Source organism: Nipponia nippon, unplaced genomic scaffold, assembly GCF_047370975.1.
Source record: "Nipponia nippon isolate SJK-2023a ecotype South Korea unplaced genomic scaffold, ASM4737097v1 scaffold_4, whole genome shotgun sequence".
NCBI classification, from domain to species: domain Eukaryota; kingdom Metazoa; phylum Chordata; class Aves; order Pelecaniformes; family Threskiornithidae; genus Nipponia; species Nipponia nippon.
Genome location: NW_028262358.1, coordinates 63,300,718 through 63,321,724, shown reverse-complemented (window position 1 = coordinate 63,321,724; position 21,007 = coordinate 63,300,718). Strand labels below are relative to the sequence as shown.

Here is a 21,007-nt window from a genome sequence, read left to right as displayed (position 1 = left end):
GGAGATGGAGTTCCCTTCACTGTAGCGAAGCTTTTAGGTTATGAATAAAGCTCTCCTAATAGTTGGGACAGCAGGAACTGTAGAATATATTGTTGGGTATGGCAAACCAACAAGCTTCTGGAAAGTAAGGCAGGTTGAAATGAAAAGTGCTTAATCTTTTATGGTAAATTCTGAAGAGCGCTGTCAGTCTTGAAGTTATTCTTCCTGTGAGGATTAGGATTGGGGTTAAATGAGAATCTTCTGTGGTTCGCAGTACTAAGATGGGGGTTGGTGCCCACCCTGTAAAATCCCAGGGTATGTAGGGTTGTAATTCATAGAACGGTAAGTGTTGGGGCTATTGTCAGATAGTTCTTCTGACAGCAAGACTGAAGAAAGATCTTGTCAAATCTGTTAAAAGGTAAGATCTTGCAAGTCCCCCAAGGCTTGGATGAAAGCTGAGCCTGGCAGAGTGAGTGGCATACGGCAGCTGGGAGGCTCAGGTATGGTTAATTCAAAACCAGTCATTTTTAATCATTGACATAGAAAGCAGATTTGATATTGTCTAAGATTTGACCTGTCAGCAGCAGTAATGGGCTACAAGGCCTTCTAAATAAACCTGGCACTAGACATCAACAACTTTTCCTATTACTAGTGCAAACTTGTGTCAAATTTCCAGGAATACTTGTTTCATGAGAACGTCTTAAAGAGTTCTGTGGCCATTATACCTATGAGAGACCTGAGGTATTTTTGTAGTCTGAGTTCTATAAGCAAGTAGTGGTCAGGCCCAGTTTCTGTGTCGGAGGAGAATTCGATCTCACCTCGTCAGCTGACTTGTTTAGTTAGATTTTTGGGGGGAATAGGCAGAGGGAAACACTGCAGCTCTTAGTCGTGAAGAATAGATTCTGTGATAAAACCAAGAATATAAGTCTATGTTAAATTTGGTACCTTCAGCTCAGGATAGTTAAAAATAACTGTTCTGGAGTTAAGAATATTCTGGATACAAAGCTACTGTAAGCCAAGATTTGACATGCTGATCTAAAGACTTTTTTGCCCCATGTTTCTTCCTATGAGGTCCTATGTCTTAGAGTTCTTCCTGTGTACTTTGCATAATGCATAACATGAACTGCTGATATTAAGCAGTTCTGAGGTTACTAATCACACTTTCACTACAGCTAAAAATGTTGCAATATGTATTCCAACATCAGTGTCACGAACATCCTTTGTTCCGTTACCTGGCAGTAAAATTTTTTTTAAAGATTTAGCCTTTGCTCATTATCGCAAAGGCAATGGAAGTCAGGAGCAGCATCTAAGAAATCCAGCCGGGGAACTTTGACAGCCCCAAAAATAATAGGATGAGTTTTGTCTGTACTTTGATGGCCTGTGGAACAGACCAAAGAAAAGAAAACATTCCAAACACAACACATCCTGCCCAAAAGCATATACAAGTGCGCAAATCCTGTTCTGATGGAAAAATAAGACTTTTAAAAAAGATAGAACAGTTATATGGATGCATGGAGTTTTTCAATGGATAGAAAAGCTTGTGCTCACTGTGTTCATCTGATTTTCAGTTGCAGGGGCTTGTATATAGAAGGCTTCCCATTACTTAGATTTGCTATGTGTGGGAAGTAGAAAGGGACACACACAGTGATGACATATTGTTGTGTACAGGTAGAAAGTTTGTAGATATCAGATGTATTCTGAAAATCTCGCAGGAATTCCAGAATGGTGAAGAACGGATTCTTGTCAGAGCCTAACTTTGAACAGAAGGGTAAAATCTATCACATGCAGGGGACAACCTCTAGGTGTCACTTGAGCGTACAAAATAGAAACAGGATTTGGGGTTGGGCAACTCGGCTCTAAAGGTGCAGTGGTATTTTGGCAGAAGTTAATTGTTTAACTGATGAGTGGATTCTTTTCTCTTGATAGTCAATATAATTCAGCTTCCGTTATTGGGTATTCTGAGCAAACGATCTGATTGTTTGACAAAAATTGAAGCTTGAGTAATTTATGGGGCAACTCGTAGAAGAATTTCAATGATACTGATAAGAAAAAGAAATGTCACGAAAATTACTTTAAAGTCAGTCACCAACTTCTTTAATAAATTTAGAGACCAATTGTGCAAGATGCTCTGCATCCTGAGATTATTGTATCTTGCATGCCAGACTTCTAGTGTTTTGAAAGCAAGTCGTAAGGTCTAACTATTTTGCAAAGCTGGTGTTCTCTAAATATGCAGATATTGGCAGTATAAATGTCTGTACGTGCTTATTTGGCAGCGTATGTTTCTGTGGCCTTTTCTCCGACAACTTCAGCTCTTTGAGACTGAAAGATTTCCATGTTGTTTCAATCCTTGACTCACCCCCTATTCCTAAAGTTAGTGCCTTTAGTTCAGGGGGATACATAAGCACGTAATATACTCAGTCCTTTCTCAGAAGAGAATTGTTGCATATGTTTAAGAATGTCCTTTACCCTCATTGACTTTGTTGAACCATAGTTATTGTCTTAAATTGAAGTGTTTTCCTGAGTAGAGAAACAGCTATTGCCATGGCATTTTTTCCTTCTGTTTATCACCTTATTGTGGGTGACAGTTTTCCCAAAGCTGAAATTCTGTCACGCAGAAGACTTATTTCACAGTTTTCTACATTTTTTACTTGTAGGCCAGGGGCAAAAAATTCTTGTGTTAAAATTCAACAAAGCATCTAAAGAAATCTACTTTTTTCTATTTGAAGATGTTTCTAACATAGGACTTTGAAATGTTTTGAGAAGCTCAAGCCTTAGTTGTCATATTAATGCAGAGACTTGGAGCAAGGCTAAAACTATGAAGTAGCATAATCCTAGGGTCTGGTATTAATAGGAAATGTAAGATTCCTAGATTTTTAATGAGTAATTCTATTTGTCATTTTACATGGGCTTACGTTAATAGGAGGATTGCATCAACACTCCCTCATATTTCAGATTATGTACCAATATGTTCAACATACTAGATTATTTATAATAATGTGTTGTATTTTTATAACATGAGGAAACTAGGTTTCAGAAGCAATAGGTTCAAATTGTCTTTCCAGACAATAAGGTCCTGAGCCCTCTGAAGCAAAATTTTGATTGCGATTTCAGTAGGGTTAGTGTTTTTTCAGCAACATCTCCTGAGGTATAGCTAAATCCCTACTGATGTCTTCATGTCTTCAGAACAAGAATGCTCTTGCCTTTTTGAAAGCAGGTTATCATCAGGAAAACTGTATGATGTTCACAGAAAGCTGTGGGTACCTTGCCACAGGATGGCAGTGTAACAGCACATCATTAACTCTGATTTTTCTGAAATATTCTGGAAACATTGGATATCAGAGCTAGAATTTGCCTGTAACTAAGTGCAGCATTGTTGCTTTTTAACTTTTAAAAATACTATTTTCCCCTTGTATGGTTAGTGCATCTTTGCATGCATTTTAATTACATTGTTTTCCTTTTGTGCTGTTTATTAGCTATACAATATGCTTTAATAAAGAATGATGATGAGAGGTTGGCTCTCCTGAATATCCATATTGTGTCCTATTATTAATAGTCTTTTATTTGTAGACTACTTGCCACAATCTTTTTTTAGAAAAGTAATTTATTCTTTAAAATGCAATTGTTGATTTGTTTCGTCTGGTATCCTTTCTTTTAAAGGGTTTTATTTTTTTAGGAGGTCTGTTTGGAGATTTTAGTTCATAGCTGTTGGTAGGTTTTCATAAATCTATTTTTAAAGCCTTCAAGCCTACCTTGTTAATCATTATTGTCTCACTGGGATATTTTATCCTTCAGTATTTTATTAAGGTTCATCTCTTTCCATGTTTCCAGTGGTTTCCTGAGTAAGAATCACGATTCTTGTCAGCAAAAGAGTTGCTAGTTTTTAACTTGGGAAATACTTTAATAGTTCCATTGCAACTATGCTGTTGTGCATCCTCATTATTTGTTTCTAATCAATCTGTTGTGGAGTCTTCCTAGAGCTTCCCTGAAGGTATCTAAGAGGTAAATGAAACAATGTGAATTTGTTTGCCTTCATTGCAATTTTGCAAGCCATATTTATAAAAAACATTACTGTTTTCTGAACTTTATATTTTTATATCAAAGCCATTAATTTTTTTTTCATACTTTTGTTATTAGCAAAGGGATAATGGAACTTTGGACTTGTACTGAAGTACAAGAGTCTGCCTTTCTAGGTGGACTATAGATGATCCAGTTGACTGTGTTGCACTTGGCCAATGCATATGAAGGAGCTTTTTTTGTAGAGAGCAGTTTGGGCTTAAGCATGTCTAAATAGCAGTCAAAAGTGAGATATCTTACAGTGACTTTTGAAATTTATTCAAACTCCAAAAGATGAGATAAGTTTTGACTGCGTTTCACTTTGTTGTGAAACAATCCAGGACCAAATAACATGAGAAGTCTCATCGTAGTTTTGTACTGAAATTCTGCATTCAACCTAACATGCAGTTTATTTCTACAGTGATGGGCACTGACTTATTAGGTAATTCTGCCTTTATTAGGGTGATGTGCTGGTACTGTTGTATAGTCAGATTCTGGTATCTGTCCAGCAAAAATAAAAACTTCAGCTTTAATTTGTCTTACTTAAAAGCACCGTTCTGTCAAAGTTACATATGAGGCTTATAAAGGAGCTTTAAAAGTCAGTGTAAGTTGACATTTCAGATTCATTTCTGAGTAAAATTAACTCAAAATGAAAATTAGAGAAGAAAATGACTAATTAAATATCCAAATGGTTTGATGATTAAGAGCAAAATGGATAGAACACATTATTTTTCATAAAATGTTCCTCCTTAAGTAATGTGCAAAGCAAGAACACAGATTACTTGTAAAGATGCTTGTAGTTTAAAAAAAAATCATGCAATTCAGATACTCGACACAGACAAGATCGAAGTCTCTGTTCTCCCATTTCTGCCTGTTCTGTTGAGCAAGAAACCAGGAATTGACTGAAGATACTTTTCTACCTGTTCAATTTGCAGAGTTGGCCAGCTCTACAACCTTCTGGCCCCATCTCTAGACATCTTTAAGAATCGCCTCTTGGCAGGTTTTTTATATATCTTTACCCTGTCACAATGCATAATGAGTATCTATTTTAGCTATTTTTTCTATGTACATTTTATCAATACTGCATTTTCTAACTCCTACTTACATGCCTGGCTTGATTCTGTTAGCTCCTGAGTGCAAACATGACTTCATTTAGAAAGAAGTTGTTGGCAAACAGTTTTTCTTTTCCCAGTTTCTGATTTCAGTAGACAGTTATTAACGCAGTTCTTAACTTTTGTTTCTCAGACCAGAAATCTAGGAATTGTCCTTGATCCTCCCTCTTTTCCTTCTACGCTCTGGTTTTCTCTCAGGCTTTCACTGTCTACTCTTGGAATGCAGTCAGAATTTGTACTTAACGTGGTATTGCCTCCTTTTCCTGTGTTTGTACCATTTTTTCCTTGCCTGATACAGCTTCTTTTTATGGTCTTTCTGTATCGTCTTTCTGTTAAGCTAGGTAATCTAAAGGCAGCTACTCTTTCTTGTTGCTGCAAGAGAATAGAACTAAATCTTTTGCTTCAGGACATAGAACTTAATACCCACGTGTTTTGCCACTGGTTTCCTGTCACTGCAAAAAAGCCTTGTAAAACAAGGACATAGCAACCTGACCACATCAGGCGCAAAGATATCAGACACATGTACATAAATCAGTCAAATGGAAAACCTGCTTTGCATTAATACCAATGTACTGGAAAATAACAGTATCAATGTTAATTGATTTACTCCTAAAATACTTACTAGATACTTCTACTACTCTCATCTCTTTGGTATTTTGATGGGCAAGGTCTCTTGCTAGGTGTTCTTATGATTTTGCAAACTGTTTCTTGCCTATGACCATTATATTGTTAGCAGCCTTTTCCTACGATCGTATGTAGTCAGGTTCTACCTATCAGATACAGTAATTGTCCATCATTCTCCATTTCAGCATTATACCTTCTGGTTCAATTATTCTGCTTTTACATGTCTCTGGTCTCTTGATCATTTCTCTGACTCGGGCCTGCAGATCCTTGCAGGATTAAAAATTTTTTGTATTATCCCAACTCACTGAAGCTTCCTTATACTGCTTATTGAATCACCTTCTCTTGTCTAAATGGTTGTTTTTCCATTTCCACACTGCAGCCCACTTCTTCTCTGTGTTATTGGATAAAGCTGGAGAACACTTGAATCCTCACTCCTGTATAACATACATAAGTTCAGTTGCTAGTGAAAGGATATTAAATTACTTTCATTTCTCACTATGCTTTTTAGTGTGCTGTGCATCATGTCCTTTGTATTACTGTGTAATTTTTGGTGTTTCGTAGCTCTCACCTTTTGTTTGCACTGCCTGAACTTAAATTTTTCTATGACCTGATAGAGCCTGCCTATCTCAGGCTAGCTCATTGAATTAATTCTGCTTTCCACTTTTAGTAGTTACAGAAACTGGTACGAATCAAATGAGCTGTGGAGAGAAAATTGTATTTGACACACTTGCCCTAGAATCATAAAATACAGGACTCTGATGTGGCTTGCAGTCTATTTGTCCTTTTTAAGGCAAGGTAAACTATACCCACATCATTGCAGACTGTTCTTAAAAATATTCCAGAGCTGGAGTTTCCACAGCCTCTTCACCAGCTGTGCCCTGATGTGTCGTTACCCTTGGTCTTAGAAAGTTCATAGAACCGCCCATGTCAGAAAAGACCTCAGAAGGTCATCTGGTCCAAATTTTCATGTGAAAGGGAACCTAGATAAGCTTACCTAGCACCCTGTCCAGTCACATCTTGAAAACCTCCAGTGATGGGGACTCTACCGTGTCCCTGGGGAGGTTGTTCCAGTGATTGATTGTTTTCACAATTTCTTTCTTTTATCAAGATGAAACCTCTCCCAGTGCAACCTGTACCCATTGCACCTTGTCTTCTCCACGTGGCTCCTTGTGAAGAGAGCGCCTCTGTCCTCTTTGTAGCCACCCTTTAATTACTGGAATATTGTGATGAGGTCCCCCTAAGCTTTCTTTTTTCCAAGGAGAAAAGACCTAACTCCTTCAGTCTTTCCTCATGGGGCAATTTCTCCTGCCCTTTGATCATCTTTGTGGCCCTTCTTTGGACCCTCTCCAGGCTGTCTGCATCTTTCTTGAATTGTGGCAACCAGAACTGTACACAGCACTGCAGGTGCAGCCTGACAAGCGCTGAGTAGATTGGGACAATCACATCTCTATCACTAATAATGCCCCTTTTGCTGCCATTTAGGCCTATTACTCCTGTTCCCTACAAAGAGAGCAGATTATTGCCGCCGCCTTTGCATCAGTCAAGAGGGGTATTCTTCAGAATTTGAACAGTTAACAATTTTTTCCCCTCAGTCTTCTCTCCAGCCTGAACAATCTCAGTGCCTTCAGTCTTTCCTTGTAGATGATGTTTCAGAGACCTTCAGCCATGCCTGTTGCTCTTTGTTAGACTCTGGAATTGGTCCAAATCTTTTAAAATATGCCTAAATTAAACAGAATATTGCAGGTAAGGACTTAGCAGTGTTGAAAAGGATAAAATAACTAATTCGGCAATCTTCTGGATGATAGTCATGTATGCTTTTTCCAAGGGCACTGATGTTGTTACTCACATACAGCTTGTGAACCCTGTAGTTTCAGATCCTTTTCAGCAGAGCTGCCAGCTAAACATTCCCCAGCCTGTGTGCATGTGTATTGCTGTGCATCTAAGTCTTGCACACATCCTTACTGAATTGCAGTCTCCTTTTTCAGATTTCTTTCCTGTTTGTCAAGATCACTTTGAATTATAGCCCTCTTGTCCAAAACACTTCCAGTTCCTCACAGACTGGTGTAACTGCCAGTTTAAAAAGCTTCCTCTTTATTATACCACCCAGTTCAATAACTAATGCATCAAATAGTATCAGACCCAGGGCAGAGTCCTGCAAATGTCACGTTGATACAGCCTCCTATATTGATAGTGAATTAATGACAGCTACTTCTAAATAGGTTTTCCACCAGTTTTATACCATCTATGTGCTTGTTTCCTCTAGTCTAGAGGTAGCTGTAGCTTGCTTATGCAAGTGTTATGTGAGACAGCATCAAAAACTTTGCAAAAGATGGATGTATGACATCTGTTGTCTCTTCATTATGCACAAAGCTTGCTACCCTCTCACAGAAAGAAACTCTATGATATGACAATTTATTTTCAACACAACTATGATGTTACTTCAGTCATGTAGTGGTTTCATTATTCATCCCATGATTTTTTTTTTTTTTTAAATAGGAACTGCTGCTAAGCTGATTGTTACATAGTTTCCATCTAATACTTTTAATCCTTCCCCTACTTTTATATTTGCCCTTGGCCAGCTTTCTAAGTTTCTAGACACGGTCAAAGAAGGATCACAAAAACAACCGTGGAAGAGTTACTATGTAGGACTAATACCATTTATTAGAAAGAAAGTTGAGGTGACAAAAGTGCCTGTGCTGAGGTACTTACAAGGCTGAAGTATTTACTAGGCTCATACTAATCCTTACCTTTGGAACTGTAAAGGAGTTTCTCTGTCTTAGTTGGCAAGAACTTTTGCAAACTTTTGCTTCCTTCAGCAGTTACCGGTATGGTTTGCCTGCTGATATCATTCATCTTGGCTTAGCCAGCATCTGTCACTGCACAGAGCCAAACCCTTGTCTTTGCTTGGGACATACAGCTTAATCTTCTGAGAAGGAAACATTTTACTAGAGTCTAAGATTTATGTACAGGTACCTGGATAAAATCTAATGGCCTCTTACCTCCATAGATTGATTAGATGATTTAATAGTCCTTTCAGTTCTTAGATTATTCTTAAATTTCATAATATTTATCAAAGAAAAATTGTTCAGATTTTCTGTTTCGTTTTATTTTCTGGCACTAACAAGTATGCCCCTTTTGATTATTTTACTCCAAGTTTATATTAATGTGCAGTTCTGTTTGGTGGAAGAAGTCTATATTTCACAGAATAAAAACAAACACTTCATCACAGCCTCTGATGTGAAGCCATATATTGGCAAATAATTGTGAGCTGCTGATTTGGAAATTCTTTTCATACAATTCAGCAACACAAAATCCCTGTTAGAGGCAAATAATTTGGATCAATTTCTGCTGGTTCAAGTCAACTGAGAGACTTTCTTGCTTGTTTTACAAAATTTGTCTTTTATATGTTCACTTCTTAAAAAGCATTAATTTTTACATATAGCTGAATCACAATTACAGACTTAATTGTAATATTAAACTCAGAAAATACGCATTTTTCTTACACAAAAAAAGTCCAAATGCTGCAATATTTTCAAGGTAGCTGAATACTATTCTCACTTTTACTATTTGATAGACAGTCTGATAAGAATTGCTGGAAAAAGAACTCCAAAGGCATACTTCTTCATCTTGTAACTACTGCATTGTGATTACACAAGCCCTGTTTGTGCAGTAAGAGAGTTAGCCTCATCTCTTTTAAAGACATCCTGAAAAGGAAAATTTGTCAGATCATTTACATAAAAATAGAAAAATGTATTGAATTTTGTATCTTTTTTAGTGAATTAGTTGTCAACCCTAAATGGCTAAAGATAAGACACTTCAATTTCACAGTCCTCTTTGCACTTCAAAGAAAATGATCGGTGCATACTCAAAATATCACCGTGTTTCTCAGCCACAGAGGAGGAGCAAATTGTCCCCTAGTACGTACCATTTTTCCGGTGACCCACATGTGCTGTGGAACTCAATCATCTCTCCAGTGGTTTGGAGCTGACAGCATTTGCTTGCTTCAGACTTAGGTTTCTCGCTCTGATTAAAAAAAAAAAAGTCAGACTTCTTTTTGAATTATTTTTTTAGTAACACAGATTAGCTTATTTTAGTAACACATTTAAAAATATATTAGAAATAAGGTGTTTAGTTCACTGAAAAACACTTTGTTCTTTTAAACTTTGCTTTGGTTGTATCTTTACATATTAATCCCTTTTCAGTTAAAAGACTAAGATGCTTTTTTTCTCCTGTTTTACTCAGCCATGATATAAGGCAACTTGGATGACAGAGGCATTGATGCCTTGTGCCGTTTTGTCAGACTGATTTCATTGGTAATATTCTCACATTTAGTCAGGCATTTCATAGGCTTTGTGCTTGATCGTACAAACCTCACAGTGGTCCAAGGCCAGAAAGGAATCATAGTTTAACCTGCTGTTATCTGCATTGCCAACTGTCGTGATGTTTTCGCGAGTCAGTGGGTTTCAGCTAAAACTGTGGTGCCTGTTCCACTGTCTCCTTGAGCTGCTTGAAAGAGCATCCTTAGCTCTGTGGTGGCAGCGCTGCCTCAGGAGACAGGCCATGCTTTCTCCTTACCACTTCAGGAGCCTGGACTGGTCTCAAAGCCAGAAAGGGAGAAGTAAAAAGTCCATCTGCTTGAGGGAGTTCTGCTTTTTTCTTAACCTGTGCCTGATAGAATGATTTTCTTCAGCTTTCTTTTTCCTCTTGCTGCAATAGTTGGAAGTGCTCTAAGTTGATAGCTTAGAGAAAGCAGAGGTGAGACAGAGAAGAGCAGAACGAACTTGGGGGCAAATTTGGTTTGGGGCCCAGGGGTTTTACCTGTACAGAATTGTGAACTCTTGTAGCAGAAGTTGAGATTTTCATCTTTGCTATAGTGTCATGTTTGAAGTAAGACTAGTTGCGATTCAGGTGCACCTAACACAAGCACACCATTGCCTCCATTATTTTCTCATTCATGATTGCTTGTAGTTGTTACAAAGAGCTGATAGAAAAATGCATTCTTAATTATGCAATTATTATACAATAACTAGTCCTCAAATTTATATGTTATAGCAAAATTATGGAATGAAATGAGCTTGTGTGCACAAGTCCTAAAAAAATTACCTGTCATGCTCAGTTTACATAGAAAAGCCAGGATAAGGATGTGTTTCTTTGTTGATAAATGAAGTATTAAATCTCTCTAGAACTATCCAGCAACAGGCTGCTTTTTAGGCAACAGACTGCATTTCATTAGCAGAGAAGTTGAAATTTGTTATCTCTATTAAAATAACTACCAAGATTAAAGATTACAGGAAATATGCAAGGGTATATTTACACTCAAGGGGGTTTCCTTACTCCTACTCCAAATATTAGTTCTTACTCAGGAAGGCTGTGCCTGGGGGTGCAGCTCTTCCAAGAACTGGGTCACAGTTTTAACCACTGCAAAAATTTTCCACTAGTTTCAAGTCTCAGTTTTGCCAGCTAGGCAGAGACACTCCAAACAGAGCATCCAAAGGACACTGTGTATTTTTGTCATTTCTCTTTCTATTTTTCTCCAAATGTAGTAATGTATTCTTTGTAAAGTAATCTTTGTAATAAATGAAATAAACCTATTTTTACTGTTCTCCCACATCTTTTCTGATCCTAAGTCTGATTTCACGGTGGCAAATAGTAGATGTTCCATTCCCCTGCGGGTGGGAACATTAGCATGTCCTGACTCCTCTTGGAGCATCATGCCATGGTACAGGTTAGGAAGTCCTGAAGAATCTGGTGGGGACATCGAGTGAACTGAAATGGCTTGATCACTGGCTGGCAACTTGGGTGCCAGATTTGAGGAAAGAATCCTCTTAATGAGTAGGAGTAAAACTCTACCACTAGGCAGAGAGGGTCTGGTATTAAGGGATTGCCTTAGACTGTCCTGTTCATACTCTGCAAAGCTGGCCAGTTAATGAACTATTACTGACATACATTCTGCAGGGACAAGGGGACTGACGGAAAAAAAACCTTAATCAAAAGACAGATCCCCCAAATCAGAACACAGTGAGTGTTCTTTATAAAAAGAAATTTTCTCTTGTAATATTGGATCACTTCTACTGTCCATAAGCTTTTGAAAATGTTCTCGGTGGAAAGAATGATTATGGTGAAATGATCAAGTTAAGGACCATTTATGTATCTGGATAACATATACAAAAGAGCTCGAGATAGCTTACCTGATAGAAAGAATATGCTCACTTTTCCTTGGGAAGGATGGAATTGTAGAGACTGAAGAACACAAACTTTCTTCAGCAAACAGGCAAGGAGAGGTTTCTTTCTGAAAGGAAAAGTCAGCATATTCATTCATTTCTCCAAGGCTAGGCAAGGTCTAGAAATTAGCTCAGTAGGTGTTGTTGCTGTATGAAGACTGTTTGAGACCCTCAGGACATCCCTGAGGGATGGAAAAATCTAAGAATGGACTAACAGAAGGAAGAATAATTTTCATTTCGTCCTAGTTTCAACATCCACCTGGTGTTGGGGAGATGAAGGGAGTTTCCACCTGAACCTTTATAACATCCCCTTAGTTAAGAAATCCTTCAGAGTAGAGAGAGAAAGTTTTGCTGGTAGTTCACTGTCCTTCCATACACAGGGATCGCACAAAGGCTTTTAACTCCATCCCTTTGAGTTGTTTTGCAGGAGCCTCGCCTTTCAGATTTGGCACGTAATGTAAACATGGGGATGTAAACTGAGCTACATGTTCACAAAAATATTAAACTATAACGACACCAAGTTTCCCCTTGGGTGAGGAGAATGCAAAACCAGTATTTCTTATGTGGTTTCTGTTCAGAACTGCTACAGTTTGAACAGAAACTGAGTAAGATATTCTTAAATTTACTGGTTTTAGAGCTTCATTTTTATCTTGGATCTTCTGCACATTCCTTTTCTCAAGCAAATGAGCCCAAGAGTTTTATTTTGACTTTATGATAACTTTGTACAGATCTATCCAGTACTGAAATGCACGATGCACTGGTAAAAAAAGCCAATCTTTATTTTAAAGCTAACAGATTCTATCTGAATGTTATACTCTGAATGGAAGCTAGAAATCTTAGAAGTAATGCTCCTTTTCAAAAGGAGCAGGCAACAGTCTAAGTTAAGAAAACAACATTGCTTCTCTTGTATACCTGGAGTTCTGTATAAGCAATAATTAACAATACAGTGTCTTTTTGTAAACAAAAAAATTTCTAACTTCCATGTCTGGCAATCAAACAAAAAGGATTACCACCTTCTTACAAATTTAAAATACTGCTTCATATTCATCCAGCTTTTGTTTTAATGCCAACCCTTCTCATCAAGTGCTACATTATTATTTTCTGAACAAAAGTGTGTCGATCAGTTTAGTAAGTTCCTGAATAAATTTGTTTCCTGTTTTCTCATTATTATATTAGTTTCCACTGACTATTTTCCAAATGCACTAAATAGAAAAGGTGAATAAAAGTTTAAGTGAAACTTTGTTCTTACTTTTAAAGTGTCTTATAATGGACTTCTACACTATACTGTACAGAAAAAGGGAAAACAGAAAATACTCTAGAGAGAAGCTAGCAGAGATTTTACAAGGTTGTGAAAGGTGGCTGGTTTTCTATGGTTTTTTTCTGGGGTTTGGGTTGTGTGTTTGTTTTTTGTTCCCCCCCCCCCCTTTTCTTTCTGGGGCAAGCCAAGGAAACCTAGCAACTTGGCAAAAGCATTGCACATTTAATACACAGATCAAATATTTTCAGCTTAAGGATAGTCATAATGACTTTGTTTACACACTTTGAATATGAGGTGGGACTGTGTCTTAATTGATACTGAAGACTAATGAGCAGTGGTGAATCAATCCAATACTACCTTTTCTGCTGCAATTGCTCATTAAATTTATCATACCAGTTTTGTCACTTAGCACTTTTTTTTAAGAGGTTACATGCAAGGTCATGACTTCCGAGAAACTGCTGAGTTTTTTTTAAGTTTTTGTAGACTTAATTATTTCACACTAAAGTAATTGACTATATTACAACTAATATTTGAAATTTGCAATCCCTTTTGGGTACTTTGTAGAGTTTATTCCAAAAGTTTTAATCTCCTGCTGAAATTCTCACTTTACATTGTGAAACACTTCGACTCTTGGCACACTTTCCTAAAGTCACTATTAGTACTCTTGCTATATAACTAGATGTTCAAATTAAATATGTGGTGGATCATTAAAGAGGAAATCATATTCTACCTTTGAGGCCTTTGTTACTTAAACAGGACAAAAAAATTTCATTCATTTTCTGGTTTTCTTTTTAATAGTAGAAACTATTTCTGAGCTACCAGTTTGCAACAAATTGAAATGCAAAGGACTTTATTACCATGCTCACGTAATGAAATCATGTACCTATTTAAATATCAAGAAATTACCTGGTTTTAAGTATTTCAGTAGACTTCCTTGCCTGAGACACTTGTAGGCATAGTACTTATTAGCTGACAATATTATTATTATTACTGTCTAATTACTAATCATAAAACTGTTCGGCTGCTTACATCTGAGTTCCACTATACATCTTGAATAGTAAATTAAGCAGGTGCAAGTTCATCTATTGTTTGATTTTAGAAAAACTTCATAAACAGGTTCTGTCTTCCGAGATACATTCTTTGTATTTGGAGAAATTTGTAGTCCTACTGGCTGAAAGACAAAGACCAATTCTCAAGTTTTGTGTTAAAAGAAAATGGGAAAACTGCTACAGAGACTTAAAATCCTTTTTGCCTAAAATGCAAAAATATTTAGCATTTGCACAGACACATGTGGATAGATGTAGTGTTATTCAAACAGAAACATATCCTCTGAAGTATCCTCATGCAATGAGCACAGTCAGATGTTCTGAAATTACAAAAATTGGGAGAAGCTGCTATAATAGTTGTCTGGCTTCATCCAGCACCTTTTTTAAGGTGCAACAGAACAAAGTCATTATTAATTAGATGGAGTTGGATGGACATCAAATAGAGAAATGAAACAATCTACATACAAGTAACATGTATCATACTATTTTGCCACTCAGAGTTCCCTAGCATAGAAAAATTTTGTCTTCTGTATTCTCTTAGAGATGTTAATATACTGACTTAATTAAGCCCTTCAGTTTTTCTAGGATAAAGGTAGGAAGAAGATTATTATGACAGTGATGGTAAAGCTATTGAGTGTTTTGTACCAAATTTAAGTTAAAGACTTGTAACTCACTGCCAGTCCAAGCATTTGTGTCAAACATGACTCCTATGCAAATCATTTAACATATTTCTTCCTAGATTTAATAATAGCCAATAAGTCCATAATTGCGCTGTTACAAGCCACTGTTACTCCCAGCATTAGCTATTTTCTACTGCTGTAGGTCTCGCAGAATTAGCACTAAACTTAAGCACTGTTCATACTGTAAGACCCACTAATACTTCCCAACCCAAGGGCAGGCAAATGCCATCTCCCAGCTAGACAGGGATGAGATCCCAGTACACAAGGCTGTTTACCCTTCAACTCCAATACTAGAATTGACCATAACTGTGAGATCCATGCTCCTCTAGAAACTTCCATAAGCAAGTCAACATTTCCAACGTTCCCAGCATCAGATCTTACCCTAGACAGCAAAAAGGATCCATTGATAAAACTAACTTCCAGCCTGTACTCTATCAAACCGTAACCTTAAACCTGATTCAAACCAGTTATAATCATTGCCAAGTGACTCTGATGCAATGCTAAATTGGCCCCACTCACCCTTGCCACTGTTAGCTCTTACACTACTTCTCTTAACCTCCCACAGTGCAGCAGCAAAGCAAGCTCTTGCAGCTCTGCCATCTTAAATACTAAGCATAACACTCAGCTAACTACAGCCCGGTGACCACTATAATCTGCCATGAATCTTCCATTGCTGCTGCTTGCGTCAACACCAGGGCCCTTGCAATTTCCAGAATAAACATAGGTCTTCAGTCCCTGCTGTCCTTAATTCAAAACCTGACACAATCAGACCTGACCCCTGGCCTTAACCGCAGGCCCACAACCCATACATTATGCCAGATGAACTGTGAGCCAAAGCCCACTTGCCAGCTCCAGCCTCCTGCCTAGCCTTCCAGGATCTGGCAGTAAGCCTTGCTTTTCGGTCCCGAGTTTCACTAGGAAGAATGTCTTCAGCTATGTCCTAAATCTGACTTTTAGAGTAAATTTCATGTAGTGTTTGGGATTTGTTGTTCTCAAGAAAATCTTTACTGATTTGGGTGTGCAAAGTGAGACTAACTTAGCATTTCCAAAATACAATAGAACTCTCATTTCAAATACTGCCAATAAAACAAAATTATTTCATACCCCATAGGTTAGCTGGAGTACATTTTTGTTAACTGAACTAGAGTACTGCCCATTTAAAGTAAACAGAAGCAGCAAAGGATGCATGCTGTTAATACCCCATATTTTATTGTCATGATAAGTTACTAAGATGCTTCTCTGCAAAATTTCATTCTCAAATTTGACAAGCAGGTGCTAAATTTTAGCTATGTACACACAGAACTAGATTTTATAGCTTGAAGCTATATAACTTACTGTAAGTTGCTAATGGGAAAAATAACTGGTGCAAAAGAAAAATTGAAGGTCATCTTTTGTACCAACTGATACTTGTGAGTAGAGCTTCAGGACCACAAGATTAGTCATGACTTTCTATCCATAGTGATTATACAATTGTAACTTAGGAACTGAAAAAGAAACAGATACACTACTACTTGAATTAGGATTTTTATGTATTAGTACTACTTATTTCCAATGATTTTTTGGGGGAAATCAACAGCATGAAGTATTTTGCCTCATATTTTGTCTCCTGCAGATAAGCTGTTCTGCTACATTCTCAGGATCCCAAATAGATCAAATCACTTTAAAACCAGTTACTAAGGTTGCTTTTTTTTTTTTCTTAATAAGTTACTGTCATCTTCTAAGTAGTGCTACATGCAGAAACAGTTTCACAAAAAGCTGGTCATTAATATTTTGTAACATGCCTTTAATAACAAGACATAGTACCAGTATCAAATGACCTCATACAGTACTAATGCCACTATGCTGACTTAATAAGAAACTCTACAGGTCACAGACTAGGAAAATTTGGTGGATTGCACTGAAATCTCATGGTGCTGTGTTACTCAGTTTATGTCTCTGTTAACATACTGACCTTTAGCAACACAAATGCATCATTACACACATAACTTGTTTCTTGACAAAATCATCCTAAAAGGCTGATGGAGTGTGATGCATTACAAGGCTGCCATTTTCTAGTTTTAGAGTGAATTCTTGCAGGTTGACTTAATAAGCAACTATAACAGTAAATACACAAAACATAAGGGGATTCTATAGCTAAAAACACTTACCATCTGACAACTTCAGGGAAGAAAGAAAAGAGGGAGCTAGCCAGAGACAGCCCAGGTCACCTGGCGCAGCCTGAGCTTTAATGGGGCTCCTGAGGGGATGGGCAGAGAGCGTGGGCGGAGCCCCCAGGTGAGGCTGATCAAGGCCATTAAGTCCTGTCGGGGCACTCAGGGTCCTGAGGAAGGCATTGACTCATTCCTCTGAGCCAAAGCTGTGTGTTAGTGTGTGAGCTAGCTTGGTCAAGGTGCACTGCAGGAGACAGAAAGTATATAACTGCCGCGGTGCTGACAGGCTAACAGTGCCCAAAAGAGCTGATGCTGTTGGTAAGTACAAACGTTTCCAACAGTTGCGTGCAGCATTGCCCCAAAAATCTCCTTAAACTTAACAAGTTTAGCTCAGCTTCCATAGAAAACCAAGATTTTTTTTTACCCATTCATTCAGGTTTTTCAGAAACTTGTTGTAAACTGTGGGGTAAAGGTTTTCGTTTTGCATGATAGTGACTTTGGAGATGTAAGACATCAGGGGCCTTCACAGAGCTCCTTTACTTCCTTCCCTGGCACAATGAACCCGCAAGCGGGAGCAATTCCAAGCGCTGTATCCCGGTGTGCTTCTGAGCTCAGTACACGCACAGTGTCCAGGCCTCTCGGGCTCACTCCCTGCAACTACAGAAATATTTGTTTGTTGTTAAAAACAACAGCTTAAGTTTACTTTAGCCCTTTGTGTTCTAAAATATGTGTTCTCATCCATACTTACCTCAAAAAGTTGCATTTTCCTTTGAAACAGCTTTTGTGCTAACTAGTGCAAGCTGGCAAACCTAATTTCAGTTCTGTGAAAACTTTCAAGATTTGGAAATATTTTTCATCCCACATTAGGACAAAATGTCAAGAATGTACCCATTCGCGAAGAACTAAAACCCCACTAAAATCCCCAAATGCTTTGCTCTGGACACAGTATGTCAGAATGGCGTGTTCAAAACTGTCGGGTGTTTAAATTCAAGTTTTTAATCCTTTAGTGGCAAGAAGTAGACAGTGGATGCTCACTGCTTCTATTGTCTGAGAGAACCCCCCCTGTTTTAAGAAAGTACCTTTTAGGCAAATCCTTCAGTTAATTCTGAAACCTGAGAGGACGTGGTGGCAATAGTTTTTTCTGTTGTGGGCAGTTCATGACTCCAGACCTGCCTCCTGGTGGCATGCAAAGAATATGAGTTCAGCCTCATGTAAACTGGGTAAGGGAATGCCTACCAGTGAAGTCAGAGGGCTGAAGGAATGGTAATGGTAATTCATTGCTCCTAATTTTTGTGGAGCTTTTCTCATTATTTATGAATTCTGTAATATACAATGAACCACGCTGTCTCTGATAGATATGTACAAATTCTATCAATAGCAAAGAGAAGTGCACATGCCCCTGTCAAAGACTGTTCCTCCTTCAAAGTCTTTTCACATGGCATAGTTTAGTTAATCTTAGTCCTTACTTGCTTTATTATTAAATTTCAGTTTATTATTCTTCTTTATTTTAGAGCACATTCTTCTTGTATTTAAAGTCTTTTTTTCCTCATTGTCTGTGAGAGTCTATTTGACATTCTAGATTAGATATATTTTTCTTACCAATATTTTCTCCATCTCATAGTAGTTTATTACAATTTATGAGTATTGGCATTTATTTTATTGTATTAGCCTATGTAGAGCTTTGAAATGTTGAGTTTTATTTTGTTTTGACCTTCCTGCCCAGAGAATTACGTGGACACTGTAAAAAGATACAAGAAAAATATTTGGTCACATTTTTACCCTATCACTTCTGACGATATCTGTTTTAGTCTAAACAGGATATCAGTCTTTTAACCTAAAGTCTACCCTTCAGTGTGCACTCAACCTTTCCATTTCAGTGGGAGCAGTATGTGCATATTGAAGGACATGGCATAACCTTAGATGTGTAACTTATCTGCTTTTATAACATAGTTTCTTGTTTGGGTGGCTGAGATTTTTTTAAGTCCAGAGAAAGGAAAAATGACTTCTTAAGGGACTTTCTGTCCACTTTTCATTTAAGTAAGATAAAGCATGTCAGTGAATGAAGCATCCAAAATTAAGTACTGGAATAAAATAATTATTAAAGATGAGCAATATCTAGACCCTTATATTCTTCACCCAAGGGATCTGAGGAATTTAAGAATGAAATGCCTGAGATGCTAACAAAATCACGTAGTCTCTTTTAAACCAACTGCTGTTGGAAAGTAGGAAATATGAATCTGTCTTAAAAATCAAGTGATGACTTCTCCAAGAATCCCATTGGCTTTCAGATGTTACAAGGGCAACGCTGGTGGCAGGAGTGAGTGGCAGCAGCCGCAGTCATGAGCTAAGTGAGCCCCGCTCAGAGGGCGTTCGGGCAGTCTCATGGTCCCGTGAGAAGAGACTCCTGGGGGGGGGAAACCTTGGCAAGGTGCAGAAGATGCCTGTGCTGGGTTTCCAGTTGCTGTGGAGGTGACATTGGTGAGTGGTGATGGCCTTCACGAGTGACTAGTGCTCTCTGGCAGGTCTGTAGTCTTCCAAGGGGCACAACCAGTGAGGGTGAGGGGAGAGTCTCGTCCTGGAGTGGCCGTTGCCTGTGCTGGGCTTCTAGCTGCTGTGAGGGCAGTTCAGGCAGTGGGATTTAATTCACAAGCACACTGAATTGGTGTCAGGAGGTGTTCAAGTGGACTCATGAAAAGGGACCCCATGGTGGAGCCAGCCTAATCCTGGAGCAGCAGTGTCCGTTAGGGAATGCAGTGATTACGAGATGCAAAGAGGGACTCGGCGCTCAGATTGGCAGTTCATGGGACTGGGCACGTGCCGAGGAGCTGGGGTGCTTCTTGGACTCCTGTTCTCTGCCAGTGCTCACCACTTGCTGAACAGCTCTGGGCTTTGCTTCTAGATCTTCTGGGAGGTTCTTTTCTGGCATCCTCAGATCCAGCCTCTACTGCTGGGACAGGCTGATCCTGATTAGGGAGGGTCAAGTACCCATTCAGCTAGCGTTGGCAGTCCCAGAGCATAGGTCCCAGGGCACAGCTCTCAGAAGCAGGAGTTTGCTCAGAAAGGCACATGGAAGGAGGCCAGAAATCTGCTGAAGGCCATGTGGGACTCATCAACAGTAGTGTTGCACCGCAGGACACAGTTCCCAGCACCGAATGGAGCAACTACTCCTGGCACAACGGAGGCCTCTACTCAAGTCAGAGCTCCAGTGGGAGGATAAAGCTCTCCAGATCTTAGGCTGCGGAGAGTACCCAATGCCGCTCTCAACAGCTGGAGCAGGAGAAAGTATCATTGCCTGCAGAAGGTGTGCACTAGATGAGGAGATATTTTGCCAAGACAAGGAGCTGTGGGAGCAAGAGGGCAAACTGCACAGCATCAGGGAACATAACAAAGATGTTGACAGCTTCTTCATAGAGATCCTGCAGAGGCAAAAGCCTGAACCTGTAACTGCACAGAGGGAAGGCTGCCAGAGACCATGATCAGTTGTGGAGCAAATTGAGAGTCCCAGGCTGGGAAAGGCAGGAAGCTTGTGACTCCTGGCAAGAGCAGGATGGAAGATCTGCAGTTGCAGAACTGGTTCAGTGTGCTGGTAGCAGGCAAGGGAGAGAAAGCCATCCCTGGGGAAGCAACAGAGTCACCTGATGAGCCATGCATTAGCACCAAGAGGAAGTTGGAAGTGATAGTAGTGGGGTACTCACCTCTGAGGGTACAGAAGGCCCAATTTGCTGGTCTGGCTTGCTGGCTAGGGAAGTCTGTTGCTTGCTGGGAACTCAGATCCAGCATGTTGCAAAGAAACTGCCAAGGCTTGTCTGGCCCTTGTACTATTTCTCTTGCTGCTTAATCACATTGGCAGCATTAATATGTCTGGGGCAGGAACCCTGAGCATG

General features: G+C 38.8%; 1 long non-coding RNA gene across 1 annotated transcript; it reads right to left on the bottom strand.

The window, feature by feature from the left end:
* Positions 1 to 4,537: 4,537 nt before the first annotated feature.
* On the bottom strand, positions 4,538 to 17,162 carry LOC148053339 (uncharacterized). Its single transcript, XR_015708545.1, has 4 exons — positions 17,121 to 17,162; positions 11,957 to 12,057; positions 9,694 to 9,791; positions 4,538 to 7,488 (listed from the first exon to the last, which is right to left on the bottom strand). It is a non-coding gene; the product is annotated as an uncharacterized LOC148053339 (long non-coding RNA).
* Between the last annotated feature and the right edge of the window lie 3,845 nt (positions 17,163 to 21,007).